Source organism: Nyctereutes procyonoides, unplaced genomic scaffold (assembly GCF_905146905.1).
Source record: "Nyctereutes procyonoides isolate TBG_1078 unplaced genomic scaffold, NYPRO_anot_genome, whole genome shotgun sequence".
NCBI classification, from domain to species: Eukaryota; Metazoa; Chordata; class Mammalia; order Carnivora; family Canidae; genus Nyctereutes; species Nyctereutes procyonoides.
In genome coordinates, this window is record NW_026575047.1 from 8,931,907 (window position 1) to 8,959,883 (window position 27,977).

The window sequence follows — 27,977 nt, forward strand, 5'->3', positions numbered from 1 at the left end:
TTCATTTGCTTAATTTGCCATCTCTATATCTTCTTTGGTGAGGTGTCTGTTAAGGTCTTGAACCCATTTTTTTAATTGAGTTATTTGCTTTCTTATTGTTGATTTTTAAGAATTCTTTGTATATTTTGGATAATAGCCTTTTGTCAGATGCAAACATTTTCTTCCAGTCTGCGGTTGATGTCTTTTCATTCTCTCACACTGTCTTTCACAGAGCCAACATTCTTAATTTTAATAAAATCCAGTTTATCAGTTATTTCATCCATGGATCGTGCCTTCAGCATTATGTCCTGCTGAGTTTTGAAATCATTATCTGTTCCCTAAACTGATTTCTGTCCTCTTCCAAAACATGTGAGGTGAACACAACTTGTTGAGTTTTATTCACTTTTTTTTCAACTTTCCTTCCTGTCTGAGGTCCAGACTTTCCCTTTCTTACATACTCCTTGAGATTTTATATTATCAGGCTCCCTAGTAAGAGATATAATGCCAGACTTAGGTGCTAATCTGTTCTTGTACTATCTGGTTCCTCTCTCCCCTTTTTGTTTGTTTCCGTTCACCCACTCTTAGCTTCCCTTTGAGTCTTATTTTCATTAATAAGGCTTTCCTTGGTCACTAAGTTTTTCCTCAGTGGACACCTCCTATTTTTCTGTGCTCTCTCTTTTTTTTTTTCCTTATCATTTGTCATATGCATGCTATACACTCACCTACTTAATTTATTTTTCTATTTCTCCCTCTAAGATGTATGCTGCAAGGGTGTGGGATTTGTGGTCTCTGTTCCCTTGACATCCCCAGAGGCAAGGGGAGTTCCTAGCAAAAAGTAAATTCTCCCAGATTATATTGAATCAACTTTTGGGGGGCGAGGGGGCAATATGTATATTATCAACTACTACAATGATCTTAAAACACATCAGAAAAGGTTTAAAGTATTGTGTGATTTCTTTAGTTTTCCCTTCTCAAATGTTCAAAAAACCTGTAACTACTCTGTATGGCTGTCCCAATCTTCAAGAAATGGTTTCCTAACTACTGTTGCTACAGGCTTCCCATCTGCTTTATAAGATGATGTTTCTTGATGCTTTCTTGGAAATAAGCTTCTTCCAGGGAAATCACTCAAGTTCACTGCTGAGAAATTTTACCATTACCAGAGGAATAGCATTTGGTGTAAATGTAGCTCGTTTCCCTTTCATTTAGTTCTGATTTGGTAGTAAAGATCTCAAGGTACCTCTTAGGTAGGTTCTTTTCTTCATCCCTTGAAAATTTTCTGCTCTTTCCAAAGGTAAAACCATTTTCTGAGCCACAATCACTTAAAACATTTAAATTACTCTATATTTTTATCCTTTTAAAAAATGGCCTGTAAATCTTCTTTCTTTTTTTTTTAAGGTTTTATTTATTTATTCATGAGAGACAGAGAGAGAGAGAGGCAGAGACAGGCAGAGGGAGAAGCAGGTTCCATGCCGGGAGCCTGATGTGGAACTCGATCCCGGGACCCCAGGATCACACCCTGGGCTGAAGGCAGGCACCAAACCACTGAGCCACCCAAGGATCCCTTATTTTTGAGATGAATGCAAAAATAACATTGCTTTATTTTGAGTTTTAACTTTGTGATAATCTCCTTCAATATTCTTTAAACCTATGTTCAATTAAAAGTCACTTCCAACATAATGTTCCTTTTCCCCTTATTCTTCCTTATTTGTTAATTAATAAAATCCACCAACCTCTTGTGGATCAAACTGGTTTGGATCTTAGAGATCTTATGCCATAGTCTCAGCCCATTCAATGACCAAATCAGACTCATTTTGAAACTATGTGGTAGGAAATGACTTTCAGTGACTGAATATGCCACATGAATCCAAAAGATTAGCCACTTGGTATGTCTCATGTTTATTTTTTGGAATTGGATGCCCTTTCAAGTGTGGTAAGAGGAAGGAATTGGAAGTAGCTAAACTAATAGCCTCTATTAATGTCAAACCCTGACCATACAAAGACTAAAACTTTCACCCACTTGTAGTATAACTCACATGGATATTAACTGCCTTTGCAGATTGAAGCCTCAGCTGATGGTGAGAAACACTACAAGGAACAAAAATCATTTCATTCCTCAATGTCTGAGAAACCTTATCAAGAGAGACTTAACTGGAATTAAATGACTCCGTTTTCCCTTATAATCTAATCCCTATCTCATTCATGCCTGCTTAGGTCAAATCTGTACCAGCATCAGTCAAGGTCAGCTACAAAGGTCAGTGTGAGGTGTGCTTATAAGTGCTATGCTACTTATAAAATAGCTGCTTAAACACATAGACACATGCTGCAATAAGCTGCTGTGACAAGCCACTGTGACCCTAAAAGGTCAAGGACCAGAGTCATCCTTGAAGCATCAATTTATCTACATGCTATTTTGTTTCACATAATATCAACTCATTGCTGATTCTTTCAAGGTTCCTGGCCAATGTACCAGTATATTGAAATTTTAGGGTCCCAATAAATAACAAACAGGGTCTTTCCTTCCTCCTGTGCTCTGCACAATTTTGAAAATGTGGACACATAAATTGCCAGGTGAATATGGAAATGGCAGCTATATTACTATTGAAAGAGCTGAACTGGAGGATAGAATTACATTGTGTGCTAAATATAGCCTTTAAATTTTTACCCTTAGTTGACTAGGTAAAAATGAGAGGCCACGTTGTTAAGGACAGAGATTGCCTAAATGCCCCTGCAGAAAGGGACAGAGAAAATGTACATGTGAGGGAGAGGCCTTACCCTAATAGGAATGTGAGAAACTGACACACACGTACTCTAATCCTAACCAACAATCAAGCAAAGAGTGTGTAGAACAGGGCCAGCGTGTCTTCATACTCTCCTCCTCTGGAGTGTGGCAGCAGGGCTGTGTTGGTGAACATATATATCATTACGGAGTCAAAATCCTAGTGAGGGAAATAGCTACGAAAAATTTAAACAAAAGTTCCAAATAATAATGTACGAGGAGGTAAGGAAAGTTGTTTTTGAGAAAATAGTGTTTAAGATGTTAAGTATGGATAAGAAAATGTATTCTTCTTAACATAGTAGAGTAGAGGAAATATTAGTGTCAGATTATAGATGGAAGCAATACAATAAAAAGTAAACTGCATTAAATTTTTTAAAAAAGCAGACTTAAAAGCATTGCATAAAAATTGAATTTACAAAGTTAATTTGATATCACAAAAATTTCTTAAGATTGGTATAAGAAGGACATCATCACTTAAGAATTAGTGCATCCAGGGATCCCTGGGTGGCTCAGACGTTTAGCGCCTGCCTTCATCCCAGGGCGTGATCCTGGAGACCCTGGATCGAGTCCCACATCGGGCTCCCTGCATGGAGCCTGCTTCTCCCTCTGCCTATGTCTCTGCCTCTCTCTCTCTCTCTGTGTCTCTCATTAATAAATAAATAAAAACTTAAAAAAAAAAAGAATTAGTGCATCCACTGGTTTTATATAAAGAAATGATGTAACCACTTAACTCTGGGAGACTGACTGAATAAGTTCGTACAAATGATCCAGTATTTCACATCCAGAAGGAACAGATTATCTTTCTCATGTCAATGAATTTGTTAGTTGGTTCTTTATCGAATGATAGGTGCAAAGCTCCTCCAAATTTGTTGGCTGCGCAGATGTGGAGTTGTGGAGATAACAGTATTCCAAGACATAAGAGCCATAGATTTAGATTCTCACGTACTACATCTGTTATGATGATGGTTATTCAAACATTTTGACCTTTAGTTCTCTTATTTTAATGAGGATACTGTTGTCTGCTTTAATTCCATTTATCCGTTCAGTACTCAGAAGTTATCTCTAATTTCAAGAAGATTTTAACCTAAGGAATAAGATCGCTGGAGCACAGCAGAAACAAAACACAGTGTCTACTCAAGTGAAGTTCAACAGACTTCTCTTGACCATTATTACTTAGCATTTCTATCATATTTCACGTTATTAAGGAGACTTTTCAATCATTTTCCCATGAAGGAAACTGAACCTTAAATAATAACTTTGTTCATGAATTAATGGGCAACAGAACAGAAAAGGACGATATTTCTAGATACAAGAATAAAATTCATCAAATTAAACTAAAGACATAAGAATATGTAGGGTTATATGTAGTAGTAAAGACATAATTACATGAACATTACACTGAATCAATTTTTGTGATCCTAAATGATCATTGCTTATTATTTTTGAGTCCACAGAAGTTTGAAAAATACTACAGTGTTGATGACATTTTGGAATATAGGTCCAGTTTGGTGGGGTGAGGTTCAGAGCTAATGCCCAAGGAAGAATTCTTGAGACGTCTTTGGTGCAAAATGGTTTTATTAAAGCCTGGGGACAGGACCCGTGGGCAGGAGGAGCTGCTGCCCCGGGCCTGTGAGGGGTGGTTGATTATATACCTGGGAGTTGGGAGGGGTTTGAGGTTAGCTGCTCTCTAAGGGATTTTGGAAGCAAGGTTTCCAGGACCTTGAGGGGGCTAGCTGTTGTTGGGAAAAGGTCCCCTATGACCGTCTAATAAAACCTTAGTCATGAGCCCCTTCAGATGTATATCGATGGGCCATATGCTTGGGGGATGATTGCCAACATGTATCTTGGGGGGTAGAGATAAAGGAAATTTCTAAAGGAATTTTTATATGTTAAAGTAAATTTACAGTATTCTGGGGGTCGGGCTAAGATTGCCTTTTGCCCTTAGCAAAGTATGAACATTGAGGCAGTTGTGTCCATACAGGAATATTCCTCTGCCTGTTTCAAGGACTTGTCAATGTGCTGCCCTGGGCTTGTGCTTTGTCCTCAGCTAGCCCTCTGTTCCCCCATCACTGTGGCAGAGTAAAAGAGGTGTGAAGTTTGGAGCCAGACTCGCAAGACTGTGATCTTGGGTGACATAGAGATCTCTGTGCCCCAGTTCCCTCATCTGTAAAATGAGGGTAATAGCAATACCTATCTCATGGGATTTTGTGAGATTTAAAAAAATTAACATCACAAAACATTCCAGATATTCTCTAACATATTGTAGACACCATGCATTTACTTAATTGAAGTTCTGTTGTGGTTTCTGGGCTTATATTTAAAATCGGGGTATGATCATGAAACTTCACAAATATAAATGACCCAGGAAATTACCTAAGAAATATTCTACATTGAACATCTGAAGGTAATGAAACACTGAGAGGGTGAGTGTACTTTTCAAGGATCTATAGCTGATGATGGTTAAGATTAAACTAGACCAGGGGTCATTTCATTCCCAGTCCCATCCTTTTCCCACTTTACTTGTTTTCTTCATTAAGTAAATAGCGGACTCTGCTCCTTGTTAGTGTGTGGCATATATCACTTGAAAACTACTTTAAGGGACCAAAGTGAGACTAGAATGACCCAGAGTATTTTACACCTTAAGAGCACACTGGCACCTTTCCTTAGACTGACGTTGACATAAATGTGTTCAAATAAATTAACATTCTCATCTCTACTAGTGAGACAGTAGTTTGCCTGACAGTTGAGACAGAGATAGAAGAACGGGCCAGTCAAGATGACCCAGAAAATTAACCATCACAGGTGGTGAGGGGAGAAAAGGATTTTCAAATGTGCCAGATTCAGTCACTTAATATTAACAAAGCAAATAAGCAATACTAAACACAAATTTGGGCAAATATTCTTTCTGTTGGTAACAGATCCCCTTTATGTTTTTGTTTCCTCATCTCATGCTCAAATGAGTCTCTTTAATATTTCATTTGTGGCAATTTTTGCAATTTAAGAAAGAAATATTTCCTTTGTCAAGTCTATTAAATTTTTATTTAGTTTTCTAACATAAAAAGTGGTTAGATATTTTCAATTCTTAAGCTCTTAAAACATTAATATTTATTGAATAAAAGTTGAATAAATTCATGATCCTTTTATAAATGCAAAATCCTAGCCACCCTCCCCATCTGAGACCTACCACATCAACATCCCCACATTTCCTAAGATTTGACCAAATTTGATTAATCAGACAAACATATAAAACCCATAAATAAACAAAACCTTTCTAGTTAGGTGGTTGTGAACAGAACTACTATTATAGTGAATTCAGAGATTTGTGAAATTCTAAAAGTCTCTGAATGTGAAGGATTTGTTATGTTGGTAGAGGTGATAAGCTGTGTTGGAGGGGAAAGAATTTTCTCTATCCTTCAAAGTCATTCTAACTGGACTAAGAATCAAATTGGCATGTGACAGATTAACCGGAGAAAATAAAATTTAATAGCATCATGCAGGGATTTACACAGACGTGGGAATTCCAAAGAGAGAGAGGCAATATGAAGCTTATCTAAGTTAAGGAGAGGGGTAGGGGTCAGACGCTATGAAGAGGAGAAAGCCCATTAGCAGGAAAGGGAAAGGAGAAGTTTGGGGGAGAAAAAGTACTACATAGATAAATTTCTTAAGAAGAATCTTTGTTTATAACTTTTTCCACGGTACAGGCAGACAGTTGAGGGGGAGGTAAAGAACTTTTTCTGAATTTTCTGGGTTTTGACTGCTTTTAACATAAATAATGTTCATTCCAAAGTGGTCCGTCCCTGGGCTGCCTGCTTCTGGACTCCCCAGTTGAAGAAGTTTCCCAAAAATGTCAATTCCCAGGACCTGTGAATTCCCAGAACCTGTGAATATGTTATTTTATCTGATGAAAGGGAGTTTGCAAATGTGGTTTAGAGAAAGATCTTGAGATGGGGATATTATCCTGGATTATCTGGGCGGGCCCAGTGTCATCACAAGGGAGTGGCAGGAAGATGAGAGAATCAGGTGATGATGGAGATTAGGGATGTCGGTAGGAGCCAGAAGCAGCAGCCTTTAGAGGAGGGAAGAAGAAAGGAATAGATTCTCCCCTGGAGCCTCCAGGTGGGATAAAATCTGAAGACAAGTGGATTTCATCCCTTTAAGACTCATTATGAATTTTTGGCCTCCAGAACCATCAGTGTAAATTCGTGTTGTTTTGAGTAACCAAGTTGTAGTTCTTTGCTGCATGAGTGCTTCCTTCTGGAAGAAGACACTCTGCTACACCCTTTACACAGAGAAAATAAAATTTAATCCTGAAGATCATGTGAGGTGCATATTACTACTGTCTTTAGTTTTACATCGGATAGGCCGTAGCTTATAGAAAGTAAGTAACCCACCCACTGACTCCTGGCCAATGTGACCCAGAGTTCAACCCATACAGTCTGGATCCCTCCACACCTCCTGCTTCTGCTCCTTCCCCACCTACCCACATTTACCTCTGAGGTTTCTCATCAAAGGCTTTGGTGGGGAAGGTAATTGGTTCACAGGAAGTTAGAAACTGCAATAAATTGAAATAAATTGAGCAAATATTTAATAAGTATCCAATACATAGCAGGCATTTTACTAGACAGTAGGCCATGTAGGGAAGTAACATAAACAGGGCTCCAATCCTGGAAGAACTTAGAGTCACAACAAAAATGTGACCCTCTTTTAATAGGACTCAACACATTTCCAGTCTGTATTCAGCGCCTTTTTTTTTTTTTTTTTTGCCTGCTCTTTCGCTATTTTTTTTAAATCTTGCAAAGTACATTACAAATGCTGGGTCACACACACACACACACACAAAACAAATGCTGGGTCACTATAAATGCAGTTTTAAAAATATTGCCATTTGAAGCAGAAGAAGGGAGGTGTTTTTAGAGGAACAGAAAGCATAAATACATTTTTCCTTGTAATACTGCATTGAAATCTCTGCATTGTAGCATTCCTTACCTGTGATGAAATCACTTTTAATTTTTGTTTCCTTTCCTCCCTGGAAAGCAAAATGGATTAAGTGGCATCTCCATTTGTTTTTAAATATGAGGGAAAATTTCAAGTGAGACATTTGGGAGCATAGGAAAAAAAATTAAACGAGGCAGCAGTGAGTTCAGGGGACAGATTCACAACCAGGGAGAAAAACAAAAGAATGCCTTTAAAAAACAAAGGGTTTCTCCTTCACTCCCTTTCATTTCCTCATCTTAATACTTTTATGAGCCAAATATTTTACAGCCTTGTGTTAAATGGAAACAGAAGGCTTCACTGCGTGTTATTAAATATGGAATTATAAGGATAATTACTTAAAAATATATTGCACTTGGATTTCCCTCAACTCTATTTTTCCAGTAATTTTGAGCTCGTTATATTCAGCTGCATCTATTGATTCTATTTTTACAGATTCTAAGTGATTTCTTGCAGTTTACCCATTGTTCCCCTTTTAATTAACAGCAGATATGTAATATGGCAACAGGCCGTATTTATTCTATAACATTAATTCTGCACCTGCACAGAGCCATAGCACTTTATGCCAAACAACCACACAGGCCCTGTGTGTGGCCTGCACGCCCTACGAGATAAAGCTCTGTAGGATGCACGTTGGTGGTGTTTCCTGATGAGAAACTGGGTTCTGCATCTGAATTAAAGGAGTCACCTTAAGCATGTGGCCCCCAAACCCTGTATCTCTAAAAGAAGGACATCTAGCTTTCTTTTTAGCAACTATGCATCAGATTTCTGTGAACATTTTTATGTCTCCTGTTGTACTCTCCAGTGCCCTCGGGAAAGGGGCAGCTTTGGGATCCTTTACGTATCACAGGAAAGTCTGCTTTCCACGTGTGTTGGACAGTGAAATTCTGGCTGTGGGAGTCTTCCAAGTTTGCTCACAAAAGCAGTCCAATCTTTTTTCTATTTTCACTTTACTTGGTTGGAAAGCAAGTGTCAGGCCACCAGGTGGCAGAGTGACTTTGGGTAATCCCCAAGGGGATTTTACACACCTCAATTCCCACATCTTGTTTTCCATTGTAGAGCTTTGAGTTTTAGAACGTTTTTCAGTGTTTTCACAAAGTCATCAGTGATGTGACGTTGTAGGAGAATTTCCTTCTCCCCTTCATGTATTTTGGTTGCTCTAATAATTAAATTGATATAAAACAGACTAACAGGAGAACAACAAAACTTCTAGTAACATGGTACCTTCTGTAGTTGCAGGAGAGGCCCAGGAAAACTGAGTGATTGCCTGAAATGATGAAGGGATCACTTTAAATACCACCACCTGCTAAAGACAAAAGGTATTGGAATATGAGAAGTTATGGGGAAGTAAGCAAAAGTAAGGTTGTTATGCGGATTGAAGCTCCATCTTCTCCACTGCTAACAGTTTTCTAGAGATTTAGAGCCAAACTCCTCTTGGGATAGCAGGTAGACACCCTTACAAATGGAGATTTCCCTTATAAATGCAAACAGCTCTTATAAAAGGGTAATTTATATTTGGTTTGCAGACCATGTCTTGTGTTTGCAATTTCTTAAAAATAATCATCTTAAAATAACCAACATGCCAAAGAGGCACATCTTGGATGGCCACTTTTGCTTCCTTTCAACATCTAGATGGAGGAGGCTGGCCTCTTCTCAAGTGTAGAGCTTTCTTCTTTGGTAGGGAACACAGATTGGGGGACACTCTACAGGTAGTTTTAGGACCACATGGAAGTAAAGCAGGTCAGCAAAGACAAATTTATATTGACTTGAGTAGGGAAAGAAAAAGATTCTAAATTCCCTATAGTTAAGAATGCAACCTGTAGGAGCCCCTGTGTGGCTTAGTGGTTGAGCCTCTGCCTTTGGCTCAGGGTGTGATCCTGGAGTCCTGGGATTGAGTCCCACATCGAGCCCCATAGGGAATCAGCTTCTCCCTCTGTCTGTGTCTCTGCCTCTGTCTCTGTGTATCTCATGAATAAATAAATAATTAAAAAAAAAAAAAACAAGGAACACAACCTTTGATGTGAAAGAACTTGAACGGTTTTGCACTGTCTCTAAATGCCAGCTTTCTTTTCGAGCTATAACCAGGTGAGAGGAAACGAATAATAATAACAATAATAGCAATAATCATTTTAAATGTTAGTACAATTTCAAATTTCTCATGCTTAATCCCCAGTATTTCTCATTAAAGCAGGAGTAGTGAGCCTCCATTAGACCAAATCAGGCACTATTGACAGTGGTTGAGGCAAGCAACATGCTGGCTTGTAGATGCTTCTTAGCAGAGGTCTCTCTCCCTACCCCAATGCAAGTTACCTTTTCTGATGTGAAAACCATGATTATTTCCCCTTAAAAGTCTTCATGAAAAAAAAAATAGGGATAATGACACCTTTTGCCAGTGTTGTTATGGGGACCAAACAAGACAAAGAACACAAGCGCTTAGCCTGGAAGCACTTGCTGAGTGAGCAGGAGGCAAGCTGAGAGCAAAGCACAAGCTAACACCCCACAATTACAGACCATTCCCCCTCCAGGTGGTGACATTCCTCAGGCACTTCTGGCTGTCCTAGAACAAAGGGGGGGGGATACAAGTGGTTAACTGATAGATATCACAGTCATGCCTGGACAGGAGTCTCCAGCAGTTTGTGACTGTCTAAATGATTTGCAGGAAAAAAAGGTAATCGTATCAATAGCCAGACTTCCAGAAACCTATAGACTCAATTTCCTGGAGCCCTATCATCATCTTCTCCTTCAGAGGATAGAAAATCTTATATAATCAGTCACCCCTCACACTTATAATGCAGGTCTTTCTGCCCTTTGGTTCTGTCCCCATGCTTTAATAAAAACAACTTTTTGCACCAAAGATAACTCAAGAATTCTTTCTTGGCTAACGGCTCTGAACCCCACCACTCCAAACAACATCACATTCACAGGATGGCAGCTGTTTCTATTCTCTTATAAAATTAAATATTATTTCATTTGCTCCCAAGTAAAGAGCTGCGTAATTTATGAGTTTTTTTTCAAGCAAACTCCCTAGTCTGAAAGAGAAAAGCAGAAGGAACCACAAATTGACCCTACCCCAGTCAGAAAGCAATGTCTTGAATAAGTCACCATACTGCTAAGCTTCCAGAGAATAGTTTTGAGACAAAGGTTAGAATTCCAGAAAAATCATTATGGGCAACCATACTGAAAGAAAGATCTTTCTTTTAAAGATAGAACAAAGAGATGCTTGTTTAATTACAATTTTGAGTTAGAAATGAGAGGCATTCTCTTTCATGTTAAGCATAATAGATGGATTTATATTCTAAAATATAAATGCCACTTTAATTTCCCATGTGTAGCCTATTATACATACTTAAATTCATTAAAGAACCACATCTTGAAAAAATCCTACAACCTAAATTTAGTAAGGGAAATGGTCAACTAATAAAATATGAATGAAGAAAAAATTTACCAGAAGAAAATCAGTCTTAAACTGGGAAACACCTCAATACCTTATTGATGTGAATACTGGAAGCCAATATTCATTCAATAATATTGATTTCATGAAAGAAAAATAATTTGTCAATGTTAGTAATGTACTATAGTAACGCTTTTTATGAGATGATACATTTTCAGATTGAGCTTCATATCTACAGTGATGTTTATCAATTCTCAGAAGCAGATTAACCTTGAGCTCTATAGGAGTTCAGCTTTCGGGTTGGCTGCTTCATGCACTCATTAAATGCCGGCAGTTGTTGGAAGTTATAGAATATTACAGGGAGGTGAAAAATCCAGGTTTAAGCAGATATATTTCTATGTAAACATTTCTGGTAAATTGTCCCAAAAGAATCACAGAAAAAGGACTTGAATCTGAAGTCAGTCAAGGTTATGATGTGCGTTCTTTTTTTCACTCTGAACATTCATTTCATACTATAGTAAGCAGAATAATGGCCTCCAAAACATGCTCACACGCTAATACCTGGAATCTGAATAAGTTACATGGCAAGAGAGACTTAAATTTACAGATGGAATTAAGGTTACTAATTGGCTGACCTTATAATAGGGAAATCATCCTGGATTATCTTGGTAGGCCCAATGTAATCACAAGGTCCTTAGTGGAAGACAGAGGCAGAAGAGTCAGTGTCAGATGGAGGTGATAGTTATATCAGACCAGACTCAACTGGTCATTGCTGGCTTTGAAGACAAAGAAAACAGGCTTCAAGCCGAGGTATGAAGGTAGCCCTCTAGAAGATGGAGAAGGCAAGAATATGAAATCTTCCCTAGAGCCTCCAGAAAAGAAGATCTTGATTTTTTTTTACCCTAGTGAGACCCATTTTGGGCTTTGACCTCCAGAATTGTGGGATGTTACACTTGTGTTGTGTTAAACCATTAAATTTGTGGCAATGTGTTATAGTACTAAGAGGAAACTGATAGGAATAGTTATGGATGTGTAATTTTTTTTTCCTTAAAGAAGACCCTGAATTATATGGGTTTATGCATCCACAGAACCTGGCTCCATCCCTATAATTTTTGTACATGAATGTTGATTATATTAGCATTACATATTTTTTTCCAAAACATATATTTATTTTTTCCCAAAGATATAAATATATTTTATATTGTGTCTCCTTTCTCCTGAGGACACTGGGCTATTTTAATGTGAATGGAATCCCTTGACTTCCCCTAACCTAACCATCACAGAAAGGCAAAAGAATATCTTATTTTGCAACACTTCATCCTTTTTGTAATCTTTAACCCAATTTGGCCTGGTGGAGGTCAGTGTCAAGCCTACTGTTTTCCTTAAATTGGTCACTAAAATTAAGTTCTCCAGTATAATTATTGAGATTGTAATAAATTTGCACTGTGTCTTTGAAAATTATTAGGGCTATTGTCTTCCCTTTTAATAATAGCTGGGGACACATTCCAGTTTATAGATACATATATATCTGTTGTCTATCCCACTATTGGACAAAAATGATTTCAGTATGCAGTTTTTAGAATATTTGTGATATCGGAGTAAGTGAAAAGAAGTAAACAGGGGAGGATTGAATTGTTTGAGAGCTTGCTAGGTATTAATCACTCTGCCAAATGCTTTTGTAAACCTTCTGTTGTTTTCTTCTTCCAGCATTGCTCTAGGCTAGATAGTCTCATACTCTTTTTATCAATTAAGATATTAAGGCTTAAAAATTTTACCTGTTTTTCCGCAAGTCAAATTGAAATGTTATTCGTTTTGGTTTGCATGACTCAAAGATTCATAAACTTGAACCAGTATCATCTATTCCTACCAATACTTAAAACTTGGCTTTGGGATTCCAAGCTAGGGTGCACCTGCATATAGTGTGTTAATTTATCTGAACTGTCGTAGTCTTTTCTTAGGCACAACATAGGCTTTTCCTGACTCCTCCAGTCTCTCCTCAATCTACTTTCCACTTAGCCCCTCCTTGATTCACTTCTTCCTCATTCAGGAACATCTCTTTTTGAATCTAGCCTAATGTTTTCCCCTGATGAGGTAGATGTTCTCTTAAATATCCATATGGCCCCCAGTGCCTATCTGTCTCATAGTAACCATGCTGAAGGATAGGTACATGTTTGCTTCTTGGTCAACCTCACTAGATTCCTTGAGAAGAGCCATGTGGAATAAATCTTTATAATCCCAGGAACATCTAGAACCTGCTCCATACTCAATCAATATTTGTTGAATTAATAAATATATTCCTTGACTTTAATATTTCTATAAAATGCTTCTCCAGAAACAAAAGATATAAGGGTTGTCCTGACATGCTGGACTTGTGAAAATTATGGACAATAGCAGCCTATTGTGTATATTTTATTAGGTTATTTTATTTATATTATCATACTTAACTGCCTGTGTGAATTCAGCTTCATTTCACAGATGTGTAAACCTATGCTTAAAGCTTAATAATCTGGACCCAGGTTGTAGTGGCTCAGGTGAAACCACAACAGAAAATTATGCATTGTTATGATTATTATTGTTATTCTGTTGTAAGGACAGGTCACAGATCATGAATCCTCACATGTATCCTGCACAGCTCTATCAGGTGGTTGCTCTTTTAAAAATGCACAGAATTATGATGCAATAGTATAGTCTATAGCTGGAAACAGTCCGGTTTCCGGTTTCCATTAACTGGAGCATAGGTAAAATATGATACTACTCAGTAGTAAGAAGTGGCAAATGGTTGATACATGCAATTACATGGATGAACCTCAAAAATGTTATGAAGCAAAAGAATTATATTAGTTTCCTATTATTGCTGTAACAAATTACCACAAATTTAGTGGCATAAAACTGAGGCAAAAGTGTAACATTTTTGGAGGTGAGGAGTCCAAAATGGACCTCACCACACTAAAATCAAGTATATTGGCAGCTGTGTTCCTTTCTAGATATTTTAAGGAAGAATTGATTTCCTTGCCTTTTCCAGCTTTTGGAGGCTTTCCACGTACTTTGGCTTGTGGCCCCCTTTAGCGCTGAAAACTGTTCAACTGGTGTTTGGTCAACTCTTTCTCATGACGCTATTTCTCTGGTTTTGACTTTTCTGCTTTCCTCTTCAACATTTAAGGATCCCTGAGATTACATTGTGCCCACTTAGATTATCCGTAATAATTTCCCTTTTTGAAATTCCACCTGATTCATAGCCAAAATCCCAGCTGCTACTTTAATTCTCCCTTGTTACCTTGCCATGTAAAATAATGTGCATACAAGTTCTGAGGATTATGATATGGGCATTGTAGGGGACCATTATACAAAAGAACACACTTTTTTTTTTTGTAATCTCTACACCCAATATGGGGCTTCAACTCACGACCCTAAGATCAAGAGTCACATGTTCTTCTGACTGAGGCAACTAGGTGCCCCAACAGCCCACATTTATGGTTTCCTTTCATTCAAATTCTGGAACAGACAAAAGTAATCTCTTTGTAGAGAAAAACTGGAACAGTATTTGCTCTTGAGGCTTAGTGTGGAGATTGCTCAGGAAGGTCTATGAGGCAACCTTCTGAAATAACATTAATGTTCTCTATTTTGATAGGGAATTTTGCTACATAGGTATATAAATTTGCCAAAACTCAATTTATAGACATATATAAGTGTTTTATTTTATATAAATTTTTCCTCAAAAAAGAAAAAAAAATGAAGATCCAAAGCAAATACCAAACTATGAATGGAATCTTTACATAAATATTTGGGGGAAAGTGCACCTATATCTGCAATTTGGTAAGAAATATGTTGACATTTGACTCAATGGACAAGGAAAGGGATGGATAGATAAACAGATACGTGGCAAATAGAATACAGTAAAATGTTAGTTTTAAGTGACAGTTGGTTATTTTAGTTCTGGATGTTTACTGTAAAGTCGTTTCAATTTTCTACATGTTCAAAAATGATTGTAATAAAATGGAGGTGCCGGAGTACATAGGATTCTGGTGCTGAGCCTTTGTAATAAATCTGTGTCATATTCTTGCTTGTTCTCTCCACTTCCCTCTTGGGCACTTTGCTTGGATCTCATTGCAACACTCAGACTGGGAATGGACTCATCCTTAACTGAGTTTAAAAGCTCACTCTGACCTCAAAGGACTCTCACACTAATTTCCAAACTTAGGTATTGAGAGACTTTGGAAGAAGAGGTTAATTCCTTTTCACATCCCTATGCCATACAAGTCTTCCTGAACAAAACTAGTACTTTTGACCCTCAGCCCTGGCAAGATGGTGTACGTGCATGGGGTTGGTAAGGGAAGAGTGGGGGAGTTATGTGGGCGGGTGCATATGGTTAGTCAAGAGTTTATTTTAGGATATGTATCTCCCTACCATAGAAGAATCTCAAAGCATTAGCTGTGGCTCTATTCTGACTAAAGGAAGCTGTACTAGAGCTGACGGCTGCTAATCTTCAACAGAGGCTGTGTCCAAGAGGAGAAAACAGAAACCCACTATCTAAATGGTGATAAAAATCCCTGTTACTTTATTCCATCCTGCCTCTTTGATGCCTGCATGCAAATTCATTCATTTGTCATATTAGGAACTAGTGGAGTGTGTGAAGAGCCCATAACAGTTATGAAGGATGGCCCACCTTTTACCCTATCACAACCAGCGGTACGACTGGATATGCCCTTTGAAAAAATTCCAAAATGTGCCCTAAGCTTCAGAACATCACAAGTTACTTTTCCACACTCCAAACACCCCCCTTCTCTTGTGGATGTATGCAGGCTTTTCTATATGCATACAGCTGCTCATTATATATTTATGGGTGTTCTTCTCTATAGGCTGTCAGTGGGCCTACATTTCAACCTGAACTTAAAAAGAACAAAACAAAACAAAACAACAGAGTTGTACTGTTTGTATATGTAGTTTTAAAACACATTTACTTTAGCTTGTGAGGATTTGAGAAATGGTCTCTAGACCCTCAAAAATCTGGTCTAAATTAGTCCATCTATGTGGAAACTACAAGGTCAGTAGCACAGGGTTTCTTAAAACCAAATTCTAATTTGTCTGCAACTGCAGCTACATGCATCTCTCCTTTCCCACTCCTCGAGACTATGACAGACTACAATAACTACGATACCATCACTACTAATAAGATGGGCCTTTTCCCTTGACACTGAGCTTAAGCAACTCTACACACTGTGGATAAATTCAATACTTTCATATGAAAACCCAGGCCCAGTACAAGCACAACCTCAGCGTGTCCCTCGTGATGCTCCTGTTGGCAGTTGCTCATGGATGATAAATTGCTTTGATTCCAGAGAGTGGCAATGGCTGCTACTTAAGTTGAAACCCACAAAGATACCAGAACCTTCTTTGCTCACATGCAGTTAACGTCTAATTATTCTTTGTTGGCTTCTCTTCTTCTTTGTCCCTCAGTGTTTCCAGCACCACGTTGATTTTTCTACTGCTAAATTGCTAATCCAGCAATGGTGGTATTTTTGTCAATTTTAACTTACCTTTCTTAAATGACTGAACACTTTGTTTATATTTCTCATCAAACTCCTAATTGTTTTGGTTGTTTTTATTTCTTTGGCTGGAGCTTTATTGCTAATGAATCTGTTATTCATTTTTTTCCCCTTGTTATTTACTTCATTAGAGAAGTTTAGAACAAGCTAGTGGTTGAATTCCTGACAGACATACCTGATTTTTCCTTGTTATAGAAATGTATATTCCATTTAAGTCACTGGCTCATTCATTTCTTCATTCTTTTATTAATTTTATAATCACTATAGCCTTTCTATATGTGCTTGCTGGGTAATTTCAGGTATTTATATCTGATTTTGACACATGAAATTTCTATGTTTAATTAAAGTTGTATGTTAATCATGCCAGCTATATGTGATTCTGAATTTTCTCTCACCCCTTCCTCCAAGAGGTCTCCTGCAAAGAAGTTCCTTTAAAAAAAAAAAAAGATTTTATTTATTCATTCATGAGAGACACAGAGAGAGAGAGGCAGAGATATAGGCAGAGGGAGAAGCAGGCTCACCGTGGGGAGCCCGACGTGGGATTCCATCTCAGTATGTGGGATCATGCCCTGAGCCAAAGGCAGACATTCAACCTCTGAGCCACCCACGTGTCCCAAGAAGTTCCTATTCTTTTCCATGTTTCACCTTTATGAGCTCCCAAGACGACTCCTAATTATGTGATTTTGCTTTCTTCACTCTTCCACATTCTCTAGGGCTACATATATTTCTCTCTCTCTTTTAAAGATTCTATTTATTTATTCATGAGAGACACACACACACACACAGAGGCACAGACACAGGCAGAGGGAGAAGCAGGCTCCATGCAGGGAGCCCAACGTGGGACTCCATCCCAAGTCTCCAGGATCACACCCTGGGCTGAAGGTGGCGCTAAACCGCTGAGCCACCCGGGCTGCCCATATATTTCTCTACTTCTATCATTTTCTATCTCTACTTCTCCATATGCTCAACCCTCTCAGATGCCAAAATAAGTATTGATCCTTTTGCTTCCTTAAGTTGTCCTCCAATGTCCCCTTTAGCTTGCTAGCTGCATTCTCTGCAGTGTAGGTGACTTACTTTGCTGTGTTTAATCATTTCAGACTCATTGCTTAGTCCTTGTAATCCAATTCTGCATCCACTCTTCCACTGATACTGCTCTTACATAATCACTAGTAAGTACTCAATAGTCAAATCTCACGGCTTCTTCTCTCCCTTGTTCCCTTTGATCTTTCAGTAGCTGTTAATATTATGGATCATATTATTTCTTGAAACTATTGTCTTCCTTCGTTTTTTAGCAAGGTATTTAACTGAATTTATCTTCATTCTCACCTTCCCTTTTCTGTTCTCTGCCTACCTCTTTACCCCTAATGGCAGGAGATTTTTAGAATTAAATCTGTATTAGTCAAGTTCCTCCAGGGAAGCAGAACCAGCAGGGATGATTGATTGATTTTAGGAAATTGGCTCACGTGACTATAAAGGCTGAGAAATTCCAAGAGCTACAGTGGGCAAGCTGAAGACCCAGGGGAGTCTATGGTGTAGTTACACTTCAAAAGTTGGCAGACTGGAGATCCAAGAAGGTCTGATGTTTCAGTTTCACACCCAAGGCAGGAAAAGACTGATGTCCAAGCTGAAGTGATCAGATGAGAGGTGATCCTTATGGGAAAGCTAGACTTCCTACCTATTCACTCCTTCCATTGGTTGGATGAGGGCTACCCACATTAGGGAGAGGAATCCACTTGACTCACTCTACCAATTCAAATGTTATTGTCATCCAAAAACACTTGCATAGAGAAATGTTTTGCCAAATATCCGGGGACCCTGCAGCTCTATCAAGTTGGTACATGCAATTAACTATCACAATATCCTTGACTTTCTTTTACCTAAATAATCTTTTCCAAGAGAAATCTCCTTGCTCACTTTATATTTTATACATTGAAAAGTCGGTTTTTTATCTTCACTTCTTTAAACTAACTTCTATCCCCTTATCTGGCCTAGTAGTTCTGTCATTCCATGTACCACAAGCCACCATCCATTTCAAATCCTTCTCATCTCCTATATACGCATTCCTATAAGTTCTACCTCTTTCCATGCTGACTACTCATCCATTAGAACAGATTTTCATTGCCTTTTACTTCAAATATTATTGTAATAATTTCTTAATTATGGTCATAGACCACTTAATGCTCCCATTGCTTCCAAAATTATCTTATAAAAAGTTTGGCTCTTCCTTGATGTTACTCTAAGATAATAAGGCAAGAATCATGTTTCTGGGTAATCATACTAAATAGAGTTACCTGGGGCTTTGGCAAATCATATATAACCTTTCCATAGTGGCATGAGACAACCAAATGCAAAAAAGACTCCATATCTTGATTCAGGAAATAATATCTAGAAGTAAAAGCGTATAAAGAAATTATAAACGAGGAAGTGAATCATGAGTTCAAATACTGGGGTGTGTTAATATGTATGAGATGAACTAAGAGAAGTGGATTAGAACTGGGGTTGTGCACATTGTGTGGATATTGAGCATCTGCTTGTAGATAAAATATCTCTTATAGTAAGGTAGATGAGATAAGGTTCAAATGAACTGACAAAACTGTGTCTCGTATGCCTCAAATGCCAGCCATACTAATCCGTTTCTTTCAAAATAAATCCCATGCTCTATCATAATAAAGACACAAAAATATAGTTGCATTTTTACATGCCTAGCTTCAAATATTATTCTAGCTGTACCATTTATTAACTACAACACTTGGAGAAAATAGGTCTTTTAGGTTATTTCTTTACCTATAAAATTGGGGTAATAATGTCATCTTTGCAGTGTTGTTCTGAAAAATCATTAAAATCGCCTGTATAAATACCATTTCACATTAGGATGGGTATTATACAACAAATAAAGAAAAACAGAAAATAACACACATTGATGAGGATATGGAGTACTTGTGTGTTGCTGGTGGGAATGTAAATTGGTGCCTCCAATATGGAAAATAGTATGGGATTTAAAAAAAAAATTAATTGCCTTATGATCCAGCAATTTTACTTTGGGGTATATAGCCCTCGAAAAGTGAAACCAGGGACTTGAACAGATATTTGTAAGCTGATTTTAGGGCAGCATTATTTGCCATGGCTAAAGTTGGAACCAACACATGTGCCCATGGGATGAATAGGCAAAAAAAAAAATGTGGTATATACATACAATGGAATGTTATCCAACCTTTTAAAAGCAATGGAATTCTGACATATGCTACAACATAGATGAATCTTGAAGATATTATGTTAACAAAATAAATCAGCCACAGAAAGGCAAATATTGTATAATTTCACTTCTATGTGGTACCTAGAGTAGTTAGATTCACAGACACAGAAAGTGGAATGATAGTTTCAAGGGCTAGGGAAAAGGAGGGTTGGGAAGTTTCCATTTAATTGGTATAGAGTTTCAATTTCTGGAAATGAAAAAGTTCTAGAAATATAGTCGTGATAGTTGCACAGTAATATGAATATATGTATTATCACTGAACTGTACATTTAAAGATAGTTAATCTTGTATATTTTATGCTATGTATATCTTACCACATTATAAAAATATGTTATCTGTAGTGCATATAAATTTCTCTGAATAAAAACTCTCATGCTTTAGCCTCTGTCTTAATATACCTTATGAATATCCTAGGCTTCTATCATTCTGCTCTATACCTTATTCCCTGGATGAGACATCTAAGTCATAGCTGTTCCATGTTCTCTCATGTTTCTTTTGTTTTGTTTTTGTCATTCTTCTATATATTTTTTTAAAGATTTTATTATTTGAGAGAGAGAGAGAGCAAGCGTGGGTGGGTGGGAGGTGGACAGAGGGAGAGGGAGAAGCAGACTCCCCACTGAGCAAGGAGCCTGATGAGGGCTCCCAGGACCCTGGGATTATGACCCAAGCTGAAGTCAGATGCTTAATCAACTGACCCACCCAGGCACCCCTCATTCTGCTATATTTGTGATCTCTTTCTTTGAACTGAAATCTCAGTTTACTTTTAGAATTCCATGTCCTCTGTAAAGCATTTCCAAACATCCTCATTCAAAATCAATTATTCCTTTGTTTGTACCTTGTGCCATTTTTACTTATACCTTGGTTTATAACACATTTATTTTTTCCTCTTGTTATGGATGATTGCTGACATTTGGTGTCCTCCATCAGATGATAAGCTACTGGAATACAAAGTCTGTCTTCTGCCCGTTCCTAGTCATTCAGTGAGTATTTTGATCTAAAATGGGAGTGTCTCACAGGATAACCCTTGAGTAACCCTTGAGACAGGTTCTTGCTTCCTTTCCCTTTGTGAGAGACAGATAAAACCCAACAATAATTAAAGGGCATTTTCTCTGTTTGAAAATGGTTTCAAAAGGTTTTGCATTTCAATTGATATGAAGATTTTTATTGTTCTCTACTCTTTCTCTAGCCCCTAGACTTTAATACCATTTACATTAGTGCCACTTGAAGGGTTAAGGATTGATCTTGTATTTTCAATTTGGAAAAAAAATTGCAGTTTTTATATTTGTAAGAGTTTACAAAGAGAATATTTTTTTCTCTAGTGGGTTAGCTAATAATGATATAGTAAGTGGCAGTTAAAAAACAGGCAGACTGTTGAGATAATAAATATTTAAGGTGAACAGGGACTTAACTTGTCTCATTGTTACATAAATTGGAAATCCTATACAGCCGATGATGCATAGCAGAGACAGGGGCTTTTTCTCATAATCTTCTACACACTCTTGATTATCCTTTGCAGGTTAACTGTACACTGAAGGAGTAAGTTGGACTATCTTTAACAATGTGGGTCCTTGAATCTCAAACCTGGTGGCATCATGGTGCTAGATATACAGAGAGATGAGGTGACTTTCAGTTAGAAATACCTTGAAGATGTTCTAATTTATTGGAATGTCATTGGGTACATTGAGGTATATCTCTCTTTTTGAACCCCTAGCCTGGGGAACTTTCAAATAGCTTCCTATTAAAGAATAGAAGGAGGCATGTAGGTGGCTCGATCAGTTAAGCATCAAAATCTTGATTTTTTTCAAGGTTGTGAAATTGAGCCCTGCATTGGGCTCTGTGCTGGGCATAGGCATGAAGCCTGCTTAAGAGTCTCTCTCTGCTCTTCCCTCACCCTCTCTCCCTCTCTTAAAAAAAAAAAAAAAAAGTAGAACTGGTTGAAGCACTAGGGCCTGCTGATTCCATTAATGTGCCTTTCTCAAAAACAGGTATGAATACAGAATCTTTTTTTTTTCTTTCTAGACTTCATTGCTGTAATAAGCACTCATGCTCTAAAATCTCCTTCTTCACAATCTTTCTTCAGAGCTCCCTTGCAGGTGTCTTCTCATTCTCTGTGTGGGGTCTACATATTGGAGCAGGCCTTCCCCCGATCTACCGAGCACTGAGTCAGTCATTCTGTATAGCATGGAGTGGGGGCCATGAGTGATTGGGTATGGTGGAGCCTCTAAGCCTCCTGTCCCAGACTGACACAGACTCTTAATGACCCTTCACAATGCACTTGAGCCACTAAGGGAAAAGAATGACTCTTTTTCAGGCAATCCATAGTTCAATATTGACAGGAACATTAGAAGAAATTTCAGATTGCCTATTTCTGCTAGCTAGAAAGTCCTGTAATTGTGGCAGGCAGGGGACAGAACGCCTTTGGTGGCTGACAGTGAAAATACTTGATCTGAGCTCTCAAAGCCTTTGTAGATATTTCTATCCAGAGAAGAGCACCAGGGCTGCATTAGCTGAGTCCTTGAGAAGCAATTGAGGAGGCAATGCTATTTTCCTTCTGGCTGAGAGAAATGGCAGAGGCTCTTTGCAACAAATGATCATAAATTGCCCGAGTGTCTCCGAGGCAATGAGAGGGCTTGCATGTTAGAGCTAATGCAAGCTGCTCTCATACTTTGAGTGGTGCTTGCTACTAGGAAGAAATAGGGCCTGAGGATAGAGCTACCAAGACATGTCGGTATGCCCCAAGTAAACGTGATTGCAAGTGAAAGGCTTTCAGTTCTTAAGTTCCTTTAAAAACAGATTCTCAATCCTCAATAATCAAATCAAGGGGAGACCAAAGCCAGAAATGAAGATCAAATGAAATTTGGAAATAGGAAAGTGAGAGAATAAACAAGATCCCCAGCCAGAGTTAAACCTATCTGTCAACTCTGTCTTGTATTCATTTTCTGTTTTGTTTTGTTTTGTTTTTTCATTTAAAATTCTGTGTAAGGCCATGTAAGTCATATTAAAGAAATGTGTAATCGAAAGCATGCATATATTTCAAGTTTAAATTCAGAGAAAAGTTCTTGTTCAGTGCTGCTTTAGGCCATTTTGGCCAATTTTGAAATGATTCCAGTACACAATCTAGGTCATCTTTAAACTTCCTGAGCTGCAGTATTCCCTGGTTCTTTGCAAAATCATTCTGTGAGTACACTTCAAATGCGCAGACTTACAGTAAGTGACTTTTGATGGACTTAGATTATGCTATACCTGTGGTTATAAAATTTCTTTAGAAGCCCTGGAGTATCATCTGTGCTTCTAGAATACATCTATGAAAACTGGTTCAGCATAACACAGACAGGGTTTTGCTATTTTGCTTCTTCTTTTTTTCTAATTGCATTTATTTATTGAAACTATTCATGTATAGAAATGTAATAACAAATTTTAAGGCAAAAATATTCAGTCAAAAGGAACTATTTAGAAAATAAATTCATTTACAGATAATTGTTACTAAGCATTTTTTCTTCCAACACGCTGATAATGATGTTGTTAATGGTCATAGCGGTACAGGTCACTTGGGAATGTTTAGAAGTGGCAAGACATTTTGCTAGTTATCTACAATAGATTATCTCATTTAATTTTCTCAACGTCCTTATCACGATCAGACTCATTCTTTGAAGAAACTGAGGCTAAGGGAGGGTAATTAAGGTCATGAAGAAAGTGCATGGAGGATGATGGCTTTTAATTAGTATTATCCTGATTTCAAGTGCAAAACACCAATAAGGAAGGAAGAACGGTGTGATAGAAAAGGTACTAGTTTTGTTGTTGCTGTTGAGAGATTTAAAGTTCACACTCATTTCCTAGAAATGTGCAATGGACTTCATTTGCTTTTGAGATACAGTGTTTAGTCTTCCTAATCTGGATGGAATTCCGTAATCTTTTCTTTTGGTAAAACACCACTTCTAATCCTCAGCCGTGTAGATTGAGAGTTGCTGGGTCAACACCCAGCTGCAAGAGTTAGGTTCTAATTGGCTTAAGTACTATTCCCCTGCCTGAAAAGATGGTTCAGATATTTGCCGGAGCTTCAGGTAAAGGAATTAATCTCTTTGCCTTCTTGTGGCAGAGCCACTACAATACACATTCCCACTCATTGAATGGTATGGTGTTGTGTGAAAATATGCTTTATTGGAAATAAAACAACTATTTGGACACAATGGAAGAATGAATCAAAACTTTCTGCATCCATGCTTCCTTATGGTGCCTTTCCTAAACTCTCAGCGAGAGATGAACGTTCTTCCTCCACCTCTAACTTTCTTTGACCAAGAAAAGATGAAATGATGTTGTACAAGTCCTAGACTGATTCACACAGCTTCCATTTTCACTCTTTTTGGACCTCTGCCCTAAGACTATCATGTGAAGAAGCCAGTTCAGTCCACTGGAGGATAATATACCACTAGGAAGAGATCCATGGTGTTCAAGATGCCAGCCAACTTCAACTGTCAGACCTATGAGTCAGGTTATCTTGGACTTTCCAACTCAGCTGAACCGCAGCTTAACGAAGCTACACTGGTAAAGGCAGTAGAGGAACCATGGCCAGCTATGATTATTGTGAGAAATAACAAATCATTGTCTATTAGGGCATTTACTTTCGTGGTGGTTTATTAAACAGCAATAATTAAATGATATTGTCAAAATGGCTAGGAAATTGGATGCACCAAAAGGGATTCTTCATGTTCTTACATGAATTGTTAAATCAAGCCTTACATGAAGTCTGCCCTACATTTAGATTTAGCTTTCATGAAAGCATATCCCTCTACCCATCCTTTCCCTACTGTTGTTTTTTTCAGTGGGTAGAATAGGGATGGTTTAAGCCAATTATATTTCATTAAGCTGCAACACACAATAATAAATTACCTTAGTTGCCACACTTTTACTGTTGGCCAATTCTTATAAACACTCAGATTCAGAAGTGATTTTATCATCTCTGGGTCTATTCACTATCTACAGGACTGATAAAGCATTATGAAAAACAAAATTCTAAAGGCAAGATTATTCAGTGTTTGAGTAGAAACCTCTAGTAGTTTTAGTAACATCTTTCCTTTGTTCATTTCTGAAATGAATGAGCTCCTAGCTAACTTGAACCTGTAGTGGAGGCCCAAGTTATTATTATTATTTTTTTAATAACTGGTAAACAAGACTCCCTAGGTATGAAGATGGAATTTTTAAATAGGTGATCACTTTTAGCCCTTCTTCTGTGTAGGAAGGAAGAGTATAGCTCTCAATCTGGAGTCAGAGGTCAGTACTTCACCCACATGGTGTGGCAGATCCAATATTTAGTACAAATGTCAAGCAAAAGGAGGGAACAGAAAACTAGTACTTTTGGGGAACCATTTGTATTGCAATGTACATGTATATGTTTCTGAGATATAATTTAAAAGATCTTTAGAAAAAAAAAGATCCTTAGAAATCTCTAAATCTCTAGGCTTCATGATATAGATTCTGAATTCTAGGCTTTAAATAGTCCTTGTTACTAGATATTGGCTTCTACAATGCCCCATTTGCAAAAATATCTCCTTAATTGTGATATCTAACATGAGAATAACAACCAAGGTATTAAAAATGATGACCATACATAGAAATGGTTAATTATATAACCAAACTGACTGAAGTGATATTATAAAAATCTAAAGTTTAGTTTTGTTTGTAAGAAATAACAAAAATTGAGTATGGTATAAATCTCATTCAGCCTTCTGATTAAAAGGTTCCAGGCATTCTGAGAGCCATTCATTTACTTATTAAATTTATTGAGTACCTACAATATGTCAGACCCTGTGCTGAAAGAAATGAGAAATGGTAAATTTTCTCAGGGAGCTCATAATCTCAGGGATGAGCCAGGCAATTTGTCAGGCTGTACAGTAAAGTGACTCAGGATAATGAGAAGTGGTCGACAGTGCTGGACAAAGAGACAGAATTAATTGGGCATTCCCTTCCAAAGAAAATGCCAGCCATGTTGCCCAGACTTGCCACCTTAGTGGGCACTTCATTTATATTGTCTTTATCTCTTCCCTGATGCAAAGACCTGTTCATGGGATTCAAGTACATATGAGAGGGAGTCCTCAGTGCAAGATGCTTGAACCTGGTTCTTTTTTGCTTCTAGTCAACTGGTAGGATTGTATTTGCTGAGCTTTTTTGGGGTGGGCAAAGTAATGACTTCTAAGCCATAAATAATGAGTGGACATATCTTATGCCATTCTGATGTGGAGCTTTTAACTTCTAAAACAAATCTCTACAGAGCTTTTCTCTTCTCTCTGGCACTGCAACCTGCAATAGTCAACACGATGGCTGTTCTGATTCAGAGTAATAAAATCTGCAGAGCTCCCCCTGCTGATGAGCAAGGGACATAGAGAAGGAGCAAGGTAGCTACCTTTCTTGATATGTTACCAAGATTTTTGTGTTGTTTATTACTAAAACATTAACCAGTGCATCTAAGTTAAATGTGATGTTTCCGCATAATTTTATAATTATTTACTTACGTGAATTGCCTAACCAAGCAAAATGAAAGGAAATACAGAGTGCTTATCTTCAGTTCCTGTCCTTATTTTTTCAGACTTCCCTAAACCTCAACCTTGCATTGTGAATTCCTTCTTAACAGTCCCCTAAAGCAATAGATTGCACATACGTGCATAGCTTGCATGTGCATATATACACACAAGCACACACACAGAGTTTGTTTTCTTCTTTTTATTTTATACACAATTATGAGGTGTTTGGATGATGCTCGGTGTCATGACTGTCTTTTAGTTTTTTTTTATGACTGTTTTAAAAATAGACATTTACAAGGTTTAATTCGGGACTTTGGAACATTGATTTTACTTCTCATTATGTTTGTATGCTAATAGAAGTAAGAATTTATAATTTTTACAAAGGAAAATAAGTGAAATATAGGAGACACACTGATCCAAAAAAGTTGAGGATGGGTATGTTAACTTCCTTCCAGAGAAGCTGTTTGGTTTTGTGAAAAGTGTTTGGCACACCCCCAAATTTTCCCTAGATACTTTCTATGGAGAGAGATTTTAGGTCTAATGTAAGTTTCAAGATGAGAGCTTCTCTTTTTATTTCTGAAAGTTCTTGGCACTCTGTTTACGTAAAGATGTTTTAGTGGTATTATAAGATGCTATAGCTTCACATTATACTTATCTGTGATTAATCCTTCTTGGGCTGGAGATGGGATGAGATTCTTTCCCTGAGGGTACAACTTGAAGTTTCTGCAGTATTCATGTAAAATACAATTTGACAACGAAATGTAGCTTAGAGAATAAAAATGATGACTGTTTAAAGGTTTCTTTAGGTAGAGAAACTAAAATAAGCATTCCATGTGTAGAAAAATTGGTTCTTAAGAAGCTAAACTTTCACAACATAAGCTACTTCTTGAGAATATATAAGGCACATTAGAAGCTGTATTAATTCTTTCAAGATAAATTATTATCTCTTAGCATTAAATAGAGCCCTAAGAGGCCACATTTTTTCTTAGTTATTTTAAACTAAAATCACAGTTTGTTGAAACAGTTGGGAGCATAGATTTAAAGGAAACCGAGAATGTGTTTTTTCCATCATTTATTTTCTGTTTTGAATCTAGACACTGAAGTATTTGTGGTTATAATTTCACTAAATATCTGTGGAATTCCCTTATAGCATGTATGCAATTTAATGGTATGTAGCAAAGTATTTTACTCACCTCTCAGTGGTGTTTATTAAGCACTGCCTTGATCTAGTTCAGGACACTGGGATGGTGATGAGGAATGAAATGTGGCCCTTCACTCAAGAATGAGGTCTAGTTGGGGCACAATTGCATAAGCAGGGGGGTTTTGTGCAATGTAGAAAGTCAGTGACTGTACCACATTAATTCTTAATACATTTTTCTGAAAAGGCATCCTTTCCTCTTTGTTTAAAAGTGGAGGAATGTGCATATTTTTCAGTACTATTGCACAGAAGGGATTGGAATTTTGCATGCTGCAGCTACCAAAGGAAAAAAAAAAAGACAAAAAAAAGCACACAGAATTCAGCTATAGC